The sequence below is a fragment of the Halichoerus grypus genome, chromosome 9, assembly GCF_964656455.1.
Source record: "Halichoerus grypus chromosome 9, mHalGry1.hap1.1, whole genome shotgun sequence".
NCBI lineage: Eukaryota > Metazoa > Chordata > Mammalia > Carnivora > Phocidae > Halichoerus > Halichoerus grypus.
The window spans coordinates 21,851,309-21,863,464 of record NC_135720.1 but is presented as its reverse complement, the minus strand read 5'-3'; the positions used below and the strand labels follow the sequence as shown (position 1 = coordinate 21,863,464).

Below are 12,156 nucleotides of genomic sequence, written 5' to 3'. Positions count from 1 at the left end.
TCATAAGAAAGTTAAGAAATAATATGAAATAAGCAGAACTCTTCTAGGAAGACATGATGTTTTCTTCTTTGAAATTGAGAGAGAGAGAGAGTTGCTAGTAGAGTTTTTTGAAGAAAGATGTGATAATGGCCAGGTTATCGGCCGGTGCGCATCTGAAGGTGCTCGATGCCCACTGGGAGCCTTGTTGCTACCTTAGCTGGTCAGGTCTGGAATCGCAAGTATCTCGCGACCAACCTCAGGCCAACCATCCTTTAGACACGCCCCCCCCCCCCGCCCCCGGTAACAGGTTGTAGCCTTCTTTCTGTAGGTGGGATGGCACTGAGGGTATTTGGGATGCAGGTGCTCCAAATTTACCACTGGCCTCAAACATATTAGTCTGATCTGAAGAGAGCTAAGGAGGTTAATAAAAACAGGAACTAAGCTTATGTTTAAAACATGCTATAGAACTTTCGACTTATTGATGCTCCTACTGGGCCACACAGCATCTCTGGGACAATTAGAAAGGGCCTGGTAAACATTTCACATACAGGCATTCCCCAACTAGAGCACGTTAACTATGGGTCTGAATGAGATCAAAGGAAGGAGTGGATTCTCCCTGGAGCTTGAGGGAAATGTTCCCCTCGCTGCGCTTTTTCATTGTTACAGTGCCACCTTCTGATGGCAGGTAGGAGTGGGAGAGGGGCAGTGGGGGGCGGCAGGCGCGTGCAGGGGGACACGGAGCAGATGGGTATGTGGCAATTCATGCTGTTTGTAAACAGCTTCATTTCTAATAGCCACTCGGCATTGGTTTCATTAGAGCAAGACATCTTTCTTTGTTGCTCATCCCTTGTTTATCTCTGACATCTTCCAGAGCAGCTGGAGAAGTTTGGGTAGGGTCCCCATCAGGTGAGGGAGGGAGCTAGGGCGTTCCTAATAAGGAAGGGGGGCCTGTGGCAAAACAGTATAAAGGATTATTTTCCACCCTTTTAAATTGCAAAACAGTACTGAAGGACCACAGTCCCTCATCTGAAACCCTTGGGGGGTCAGGTGTGCTTGAGAATTCAGAATTTTTGCAATTTAGGAAGGTAACATAATGCATATACAAAATGCTGCATATCATCCCCGGCAGGGCCCGAACAGATTCTCATAACAATAACATTAAAATTCTTGTTGTAAAACATGTTATTTACTCAAAATGAGATAAGCAAAGATCTTAAATAGCCTCCCATCCCTTCAAGTCATGTTGTGGCACACATGTATTTTGGAGCCCTACTTTAAAAAAACAAAGAACCTTAAGATTTTCAGAACTGGATTTTGGAATTGTGTATAAGAGATTATGGTTATTATATAAATCACGTCATGAGTTAGGCAGCGTTTAATGGTCTGTCCTTGGAACCTAATCCAGTGTTTATGAGAACAAGTGGTTTTCAAATTACCAACAAAACAAACGTTTGGCACGCAATCCATTTATAATTTGGTGACTGAATTGTATTAATGAAAATAATCAAGAGTCTCATTTTGAACCGTGTACAGAGCTAATACAAATATATTCATATTAGTATGCACCATCAGTACATAACACTTCTTCGCTACTCCTTACCAAAATCTCAAACTTCATGAAATGTTCCTCTTCCTTTTGTCATTCGTATTTCCCTGTTAACTCCTAGCTAGCTTGCCCTAGATTTCTACCGATGACACTCAGTCTGGGTGCTTGGCAATCTTAATCAGGGCAAGTAGTTGAAGTACGGAAGCCACAGTGATTTCAGTCTTATGGGATCCAGGCATTTTAAACAAAACTATGTGAAGAATGTTTTCTTGAAATTCATAGAGTGATGTATCTTCAAAATTGTGACAGAATTGAAATAAGGGGGATAAAGTCTCAGTGCAAAAATTCAACTTTTCTTTGAAGAAAATGTTTTTGTACTAGTATGGATATCATAAATGGTGTATTCTGTGTAAACAGTAAAGGAACCTCAAATCTATAGGAAAACGAGAAGTGAGGTTAAAAACAACTACTTCGAAGCTGTCAAAATGGAAGGCAAGATTATAAATAATTGCAAGTGATTTGTCACCAGGAATTCCAGTGGTAGACGGAAATGTGAAATAAATGAATTGCTTTTCCAACTGAACAACCCTGAGAGTATGATAACACCACAACTGGTAGTTGTTTTTTTAAATCTTGTCAAATAGAAAAGCTGTACACCCTTACTGTACTGTGGATTCATCGTATCATAGGTCAAATGAGGGCACTGTCAGTGTTTTTACTCTATCTAAGAAAATGCAGAAAAGAGAGTGGTGCTGTCCCCAGAACCTAATGTCCTAACAGCCCCAGGCCATGGCACATCATTTCTTCAACACTCTGTCCATCCTTATGCCTTGCTGTCGTAAGGCATTTTAGGTGACTTTGCATCTTTGCACAGCCAAATTAAAGAAGTGTACTTTCCTGTGTTCGTAAATGCGTTTTTCTTGATCCTCAGCTTTCTGTTACTTAGGTGGCTACAGATTGTAACATACGGTGGAGTCCCCTGACATCTTTTGACAATTCTTTCTGGTGTTATTGGTGACGATTAATGAAATTCCTTTGAATTTCTCTGTTTAGGATAGGTGGGCAGAAATTCTGACCAGGAATAGGGACACTCGTCATGATGAAAACATAGCTAAAACATGATGACAATACTCAGCTCCTTAACATTTAATTAGTGCAGAAATATTAAAGATTGCCTTTATTTTAAAATGGTTTTTCTGCTCTTCCTTGCCCACCCCCCAATGACAGTGACAACGACCACCACAAACTTTAAAATCCTAAATTGAAAAGTTGCCCAGTCATTCGATGATGTCAGTGATAAAGGCTGGACCACATTTAGATCAACCTCAAAGACAGGATAATTTATTATAGTTTCAAAGATTCCTTTTTACCTTTTAATTATCTGTGCCTCTTCCTGCTCATGTTTGCTCTGGCATCTTTTGGAAAAGCACTGTGTTCTGCATAGCATGTGCACTTCTTTCCTGAAATGTGCAGTACATTCAACATTGCAGTGATTTTTTTTTTCTCCTTTGCTTGGAACAGAGGTGAAACCCCCAGTGGATTCAAGTATCCACTTGATAGGCTCAGTCTCTCTTAATCAGCCTGTAATGGAGCTAATGGCTGTTTGTCATCCTTGGAGATATAAATTTCCTGGCGGTGTCTCCTGCAGACAGTGCATGAAGTATGCTCTGTGTGCTGCCAGCAAGGACTGATAATCAGAAGAAGGGCAGGGTGCTTCGTTAGCCAGGAGAGGAGCTGGGGCTCCCGGGCTGCCAGGCTGCAGAACCCGCCTCGCCGCTCCTGAGACATGGACAATGCCGGTAGGTAAAGCAAGCGTGAATGCTTCCCAGCCTCCGGGCTCGTTTGCAGGCGGCATCCTTTGCTGCAGAAGGTTTGCTTATTTGTTGGTCTTATTTGTTGGTCTTATTCTGCACTTCATCATTCAAGCCCGGGAGACATGGGATGTGCTAACCCTGCTGCATTGTCCAGCAGGCGATCGGTGTTTGCTTTGAAGTTCAGTAATTGGGGATGCAGATTCTAATTCCACATTCACCTTTTTCCAGACTGCACTGTTATTTTCTTTAGGCTGTGCGAAGTGTGCTGTGTGATCCTTTTGTGCTCAGAACAGAGGGTGAAAAATGCATACAGTTGATGAAAAAACTATTACGAAGGGGTGGCAAAAGGTAGATGGAGTTAATGAGCTAAAGACAATTTTTTTTTTCAGCATTACAATACGCCCAGCATAATAGCAGACGAGTGCTTGGGTCTTATGCTTCGTCTTCACATTAGGATGAAATGTGGACAATGTCTCAGTATCCTCTGAGGTTTTAATTTCGGGAGTACAGACATGAGTGGCCAATCGTGTATGGACTTTTTAAAAAATGTATTTGTTTTTAATATCTTTACTTGCCAGCTAGACAAATATAACTGTTGAAATATTCTAATGCCAGTTAAATGATTAGCATAAAATTATTTCTCATGCAGAACTTTTTTTTTCTTTGCTGTATTGAACTTTTAGAAGATATCCGCTCCTCATTTCAGTGTTATTGACACTAAGTACAGAATTCCCCCAAATGGGTTGTGGGTTCTCTGTCTCCTGAAACTCATTAGTTCAGTTTCTCAGCTGCTGTCAGCTTCATAGTGATGCCCCCCAGTGTCTCTAGACGCTGGGATGCATCGTTTAAAACACGTCCTACACAGTAAGACCACCCATTTTTAGTAAAACACATTTATGACATGTGGCCATTTCAGTCCTTGGTGCAGGTAGCCTAAGCAAGCAGAAATTTTGAAGGCAGAGTGTTTTGAGTTCTTTTGTGAAATAGTTTACCAGGACTAAAACTCTGTGACTAAAATAATTTTGTATTTGACGTTGAAGGCATTGAAATAAATTGGAACAGTGAAATATTAGGGAGGAGAATTTCAGGGTTGTGGAGGAAACAAAACAAGTGTTGGGGGACTGTATGTGTGTGTGTGTGCATGTGCGTGTGCGTGTGTGTGTGTGCGTGCGTGTGCATGTGTGTGCACGTGTGCGCGCGCGTGCATGTGTGCGCATGCGTGTGCGTCTGCGCGTGTATGTGTGTGCGTGTGCATGTGCGTGTGTGTGCACGTGCGTGTGCGTGTGTGTGTGTGTGTAGTAGCATTAGTAGTAGTAGGAAGGAGGCTGGATTGATGTAAATGCATATGATGTATATGTGTGTGTATACATTATGCCCCCCATTTTGGTCATTAAAAAAGTATGCCATAAGGCTTGTCATAAGAGCATGTAGGTATGATATTCCATGACAAGGCACAATTTCAAGATCCACCAAAAACTTCTCTAATTATAGAGGTAGAGTGAGTAAAAAATAAATAAACTAGAATCCCTAATTCAGCCTCATTTAAAACTTCTGCCACCCACAATTAATTATACTGACGTCCTGGCAGAATTATCACTTTAATTCAAGTAAATGCCTTTCTTAACTGACTCATGTATTTATTTAAAGGCCATTTAAGAAAAGGAAAGAAACTACTGTAGCAGCCTTTTTATTGGTATAAAAAGTGCTGAGGGTTATGATTTACTCTTTGGCTAGCTATAGCTTAGGGGGATAAGTGTTTTCTTAATTTGTACTTATATTTATTTATGCTCCTAAATGCCATTAATAAAATACCTCTGCTCCTGACACACTTAAGAATATTTGTGCACTTGGTCAAGTGGCTTTTAAAGCAGCAATTTCTAGATCATTTCAAATTTTTGGTGAAACCTCCAATATAGGTATGTATAAACAGGCTTTTAAATTACGTTGTTTGAATACTTCAGAAATAACATCTTTCTTATAATGGCCAAGTGACTGTCAGTGATCATTTTTCATGGTAATTTTTTTTTTTTTTTAAAGATTTTATTTATTTATTTGAGAGAGAGAATGAGATACAGAGAGCATGAGAGGGGGGAGGGTCAGAGGGAGAAGCAGACTCCCTGCTGAGCAGGGAGCCCGATGTGGGACTCGATCCCGGGACTCCAGGATCATGACCTGAGCCGAAGGCAGTCGCTTAACCAACTGAGCCACCCAGGCGCCCTCATGGTAATTTTTTGATGACAGAAACAGCCTCTCTTAGAGCAGGGAAATGTAAACATGCATCACACACGTACACTTCAATAAATTGTATTGACTATGGGAAGGCATTTAAGATAGTACTGGTAAGTGGCCAAAAATAAAACCAAAACAAAACAAAAAAACAACCAACCAAACAAACAAAAACACCCTGGAAATACCTTCAGCGTTAGATCAAGACCTCCCCCGCCCCCCGCCCTCTCCGCCGTGAACTTGGAGCACTGCAATTTCTCCCATTTGATTTAAACAAGAGAATGATGTTGAATATCTGCCTAAATTTGTCCAGTCAGCCATGGGTTCAGGCCCCGGATGGCAGAGGCCAGCAGTTCGGAGCTGGGCACAGTTCTCACCATTAAACCAGCAGGTTCGAGGCCTTCCTCCAGCAGGGCTTTCTGGGTTGGGGTTTGGATAATTGTGAGGCAGAGACGCAACTATGAGTACATGTGCGCGCGCGTGCACGTGCACGCGCGCACACGCGCGCACGCACACACACACACACACACACACACACACACACACACACACAAAGCCCAGTGCCTCTCATTTACTGACATCACACAGAACACTGTGGTGAAGATATTTGCCTGGTTTCTGCTGTTAACACCTCAGGAAGAGTGTGCTGCCTGGAACTCTGGCTCTTTACGCCTGTCTGCACAGTTCAGCAAGCATGTGAGTCTGTCCAACCTTTCCTTAGCAGCAGAGAGCTGTCTTTGGCATTCCTACTATCTCTGAGAAGGAGACATCCCTTTCCCATAATTGCTGGCTTATGTATTCCTTTAAAAGCTTTTCCTGGAATAACAATCAAATATTTATCAAACAGTGCATGTGGAATATGTCAGGGCAGTTTTAGCAATATCTGTTTCTTCTTCTTTCTTCTTTCTTCTTTCTTCTTCTTCTCTTTTGTGTGTGTGTGTGTGTGACTGTTTCTTCTTATAAATTCTGTAACAACTCAAATGGTGGTCCTTTACCAAAAACAGGTCTGTGACTACAGCTGCGGTCCAAGTTATTCTGTCCCTGCTTTTGTGTCCCCTCGCTGCTCCTCTCCCTCCCCTTCCTCAAGTGGTGCTCATGAATGAGTTGTGGAAGCGATGTTGCGGCTAAGTTGATTAGTAGTGTGCGGTTGATGTCTAAAAAACAATGCTTTTGAAATGTTATTCCATATTCTACAGGGGCAGAGTATTATAAAAAGTTCTGCAGCCTTGGTGGGGCGCATTTTTCATTGCTTGAGATCAGGATGTTTCCACTACCATGCGTGGGTCATAGGAGGCACACTTGTTCGGAAGGGAGCTGACGGCTGGGAGAACCACTGTGCCCTCCCCTTACCTTCTAGCCTAGTGACTTACAGGCTTTTGACCCTTGAGGCACAGTAACTGAATTTGAGAAGTTCACAGTCTGCTAGCTCCTTGTAAAAAAGACTGGAGGGTTATTTGGGAACCAGATTGAGGGAGGGTTTATAAGGGAATGATCAAGAGCATCTGATCATCTGAGATAAACACTGGGGGCCCTGCCGCCTGGCATCCCAGTGACCATGAACAAGCTATCTAAAACCTATGAATTTATTTTCTCATTTGTGAGTGCCAACCATAATTGTATCCATCTCACAGGATTGTTGTGAAGAGAAAATAAGATACTACATGTAAAGTTTGGTACAGTGGTTGGCATACGGTCCTTCTCAATGCATGTTGGCTGTTTAAAGAACCATCCAAAATTTCAAGCAAGGTTCTTTATGAATCAAGATGTGTTCTAGCAGGATGGCTCTCGCAGCAGGGTGACGGTGTAGAAAGGTAAGCGCTTAGAGTCGGACACCAGTCAGGTGACTGCACCGAGAACGTAACTGGAGGGGCGCCTGGGTGGCTCGATCGTTAAAAGACTGCCTTCGGCTCAGGTCATGATCCCGGGGTCCTGGGATCGAGCCCCGCATCAGGCTCCCTGCTCGCCGGAAAGCCTGCTTCTCCCTCTCCCACTCCCCCTGCTTGTGTTCCTGCTCTCGCTATCTCTCTCTTTGTCAAATAAATAAATAAAATCTTTAAAAAAAAAAAAAAAGAACATAACTGGAAATTGAGATCAGTGGTGAAATGGGGATAAAAGGATTGAGGGGTGCATTGCATCAGTAGAGTCTGATGAGTAGATAAGGAGGCAGGGGAAAGGAGACCAATCAAAGCAGACTTGTGGGGTTTCTAGTGAGAATCTAAGATAATAATAATCCTATGATGTGGAGTACAGGGGAGTTTTAAGGGAAAAACAATGAGTTCTATTTTGGACTTGTTGAGCTTGAAATACCTCTATGTTACCCACTAACTTTAATAGCTGTCAGTGATGACTTATACACACACACACACACACACACACACACACACACACGGGCACATGTGCACACACGAAATTCCTTACTAACCATAGATTTGGGATAATGCAGGGTTTTTTGTTCTTTTACCTCCCATTTAAAATCTTTTCTATTTTAATCTGCTTTGTTTAGTTCATCCCAGTAAACCCAACAGCACTTACTGCTTCCTTACCCCTGGCCCCCCAGCCTGTGTGGGATCCTATAGGTGATGTACAGAAAAGAGACTTTCAAATGGTTCTTGACAATCTTTTCAACACAGATGGAGATAAGACCAGGTCCAGAGAAACATGCCACTAAGCATTGAAATAATTTTGGCAAAGGTAGGCTGTATATAAGAAAATGTAAGCACAAACACATTTTATTTCAAACTGGTTCAAAAAACTTTCCTAGGAGAATCTACCTTAGCAGCTCGGGCTGCCAGTGTCATGTTCCTGAACAACTACAGATGGTGATTCGGGAGAAGGGTTACCTAATGGAGTAGACTTTCCTATGTGAATTAATTTGTTTTGGAAATGAGAGCTTTCTAGGACATTTGACTATGTTTGAAAACTATATTTGGTGCAATTTAAATTTTTTCCCTCTAATCCCCTACTTTCATGATATCTTGGTTTTAGTAGCTATAATTTTGTTAACCGTGACACATTTTAGAAATATAATAATGTTATATACACACATACATACATATGCATACATTTGCATGCATATAATGCATTTTATATATGTACTTGTGCGTGCATTTTTCGGTTGGGGATTAAAAGCGTCAATGTAGGGGAATGTAGTGTTGCTAGCTCTTTTAACAAATTTAATAAAAATCTCAAACAGATTTTCTTTTTAATTAAAAAAAGGAATTGATTCTTATTTTCTGAAGTGCCTCTTACGTCATAAAAATATTTATTACTGAATATTTGCTATAAAACCGGTAATTACAGTATTTTCCTTTGCATTTATTGTGAAGCCCATTGTGCTATTGTAGCATTTTATAGTTCATCAAATAAGTATTTTTTTAAAAGATTTTATTTATTTGAGAGAGAGAGAACAAGCTGGGGAAGAGGGGCAGAGGGAGAGGGAGAAGCAGACTCCCTGTTGAGGGAGCCCGATGCGGGGCTCGATCCCAGAACCCTGGAATCATGACCCGAGCTGAAGGCAGATGCTTAACCAACTGAGCCACCCAGGCGCCCCCAAATAAGTATTTCTGAGAGCACCTCAGATTCATGTAAAGATATTTTTCTCAGGGAGAGATTAAAATTTAATAAAGAATTTGCTTTCTGGAATGTCTATTTTCAAGGTGCCATTATTATTGTAGAAATCACTGTCCTTTAAAACAAAAAAGTCAAAGGAAATATAGGTTCATGTACATAAAAGTACTTGAGAAGTGGTACTAAATTTTCTTAGTGGTGTTTTTTTTTTTTTAGTATAGTTGACAAATAATGATACATTAGTTTCAGGGGTACAACATAGTGATTCCCCAGGTTTATACATTATGCTGTATTCACCATAGTGTAGTTACCATCTGTTACTATACAATGCTATTACAATATCATCGATATATTCCCTATACTGTACCTTTTATTCCCGTGATTTCTTCATTCCATAACTGGAAGCCTGTGTCTCCCACTTCCCTTCACCCATTTGCCCATTCCCCCATCCCTCTCCTCTAGCAACCATCAGTTTGTATTTATAGGTCTGATTCTGAGTTTGTACTCTAATTTTGGGGAGACTTTGACCTCCTGAGAATAAACCAACAGTCTTGGCTTAAGAGTGTGGAGAAGGAGGACAAAGTCATTGTTTCTAAAACAAAATTTTGGGTTTTTGGGTTTTTTTCCCCCCGATCATTAGAATTAGTTCTGAGTGGTTTTTTTATTTGCAACCACTCGTCTTTCCAAAGGCAAAATGAGTTTTTCTGTATCCATAAGATAAAATAGGAATTCTTGTCAGATGGCTTGCTTGGGTCAAGAAGAAATAGTGGAAGAGATATGGAGAGTCAGCAAGAAAGCATTTTGGTGACAGAGAAGGGAAATCAGTAACCCAACATTTTCTGAATGATATGTCATTGCACATGAATGCCATAGGGTATTAAATCTCACTCCCTTTTCACACATACACACACAGAGATTTCAATGTTAGGCAATTTTGGGAATTGCTAAGTTTGACTGTTAAACAGGTTTTACTTAACATGCTAATAGAAGTAGCGCAGAATTCCTTGCCTGTGCTAATATTTGTTGTGAAGTCCCAAGATGGAATCTAGAATGCAGCATTTCCTGGTCATATTAACCACAGGTTCTCCGGGGGATGCCTAGTAAAAGGGTGTAGAACTCAGATTTGGGAATCACTGTTAAAATCCCTTTGTTTTCATTTTTGCTTTTCATTTTCACCCTATTCTTCCTCTCCTGAATTCTTCTCCATTTCCTATTTCCTCATATAGAAGCCATTTTGGGAGAACTAGCAAACTATTCACTTGGATAAATATCAGAGCTTGCTTATTTTGAAATTATATATCTGTGTCATCTATGTCCAGGATTTCTCCTTCCTTGTTTCTAGGCTTTGGGGCATTTCATTGCTCATTAGCATCACCATCAGATGCAGTAAAGAAGGAGAGGCAGCTAGACTTAGTCAGATTTGGAAATGAATGGAATTCAATTACATCTTTGAAATTAAGAGTAATGTGCAGATTTCATTGATCCAAACTAACATTTCATATGCATTGTTAAAAATGGATGTTAGATTTTATATGTAAAAAAAAAGTTGATTTTGAAGTTCTGTTTTATAAGTCAGACATCAAGAACATACATAACAAAGGCAAGTCATATTTAACTGAATATTAAATGTCTTGAAGGGAAAAATGCTTATCTTTTGAATGCCTATTATGTTCCAGGCATCAACTTAAGTATTTTGCATGTGTTACATCATTAACACTTGCAACCATTCTTTTTTTTTTTAGTACTTGCAATCATTCGGTAAGTAAAGATTATTTTCCCCACGTCAAATATGGGGAAACTGAGGCTGAGTACGAACTCAACAAATATGTGTGTGATTTATAAACTCGAATCCAGATCTTTTGATGATAGCAAAATTCAACCCAGCATTTTTTGTGTTATCATATTTCTTTGAGACTGGAGATTCTTCATCTTCATATCTTCCACAGCATTGAGTCCAGTGCCTGGGATGTAGTAAGCATATAAGAAATGTTTTAAAATTAAATCAAATATGTCATTTCATTAATTCAGGGCAATTTTTTCAAAAGGAAATTCATTTTTAAATTTCAGTGTCAAACATGATATTATCACATATCTGAATAGTTTATTAGAGATCGGTACATCGGTAAGAAAAAAATGTAGTTGTGAAGTATTCTTTCACAAACATTCATACATTTTATAAAATAGAGTACTTTTTTGGGGGGGGTTGTTCGGCATGTTGTGTTTTTTTTTTTTTAATGTTATGTTAATCACCATACATAACATCATTAGTTTTTGATGTAGTGTTCCATGATTCATTGTTTGCGTATAACACCCAGTGCTCCATTCAATACGTGCCCTCTTTAATACCCATCACCAGGCTAACCCATCCCCCCACCCCCCTCCCCTCTAGAACCCTCAGTTTGTTTCTCAGAGTCCACATACTTTTTGATAGAGTCCACCTATGAGATTTGTTACGGCTATAAAAAATTATTCAAAAATTTCATTTGAAGGGGGGGCGCCTAGGTGGTGCAGTCAATTAAGCATCCAACTCTTGGTTTCAGCTCAGGTCTGATCTCAGGGTCCCTGCATCGGGCTTCGCGCTCAGAGTAGAGTCTTCTTGAGTTTCTCTGTCCCTCTCCCCTGCCCCTTATCCCCCGACCCCACTCTCGCTCTCTCTCTAAAATAAAAATAAATAAATCTTTTAAAAATTTCATTTGAAGGATATTGTAATGTTAGGATCATTAACAGAAATTATGAAAAGAGGCATAGAAGAATTTTTAAGTGATAGTTAAATATTTAGACAAATTTTTCTGGAATGTGGAAGAATTTTACTCTTTCATTTTCTTTGAGAAAGATCATGGTTAGAGGAAGATCACAGAGTTATGGGGATTTTGTTTTCACCACATCTGTGCATGGCTAGATCCTTCCCGAGTAATGCTAACATGTTACATTGTACATTACCTCTTTTCAGACTCTCCATGATTCTGAACCACGACAAGATTGGAAGACATGCTGTGAAATAACACTCTCATTTATTCAAATTTC

The 12,156-nt window shown here is 40.2% G+C and overlaps 1 protein-coding gene across 8 annotated transcripts in view; it reads left to right on the top strand.

The window, feature by feature from the left end:
• Window positions 1-12,156, top strand: part of PHACTR2 (phosphatase and actin regulator 2) — a 246,515-nt gene that overhangs the window by 66,668 nt on the left and 167,691 nt on the right. The window contains exon 1 of one of the 8 annotated variants that reach the window (XM_078054642.1): window positions 6,125-6,261. The exons of the other annotated variants lie outside the window; for them this stretch is intronic. The gene's annotated coding sequence lies outside the window, so the exon portion shown is untranslated. Of the gene's footprint in view, window positions 1-6,124; window positions 6,262-12,156 lie in introns of those variants that run through there. 8 annotated transcript variants of the gene reach the window in all.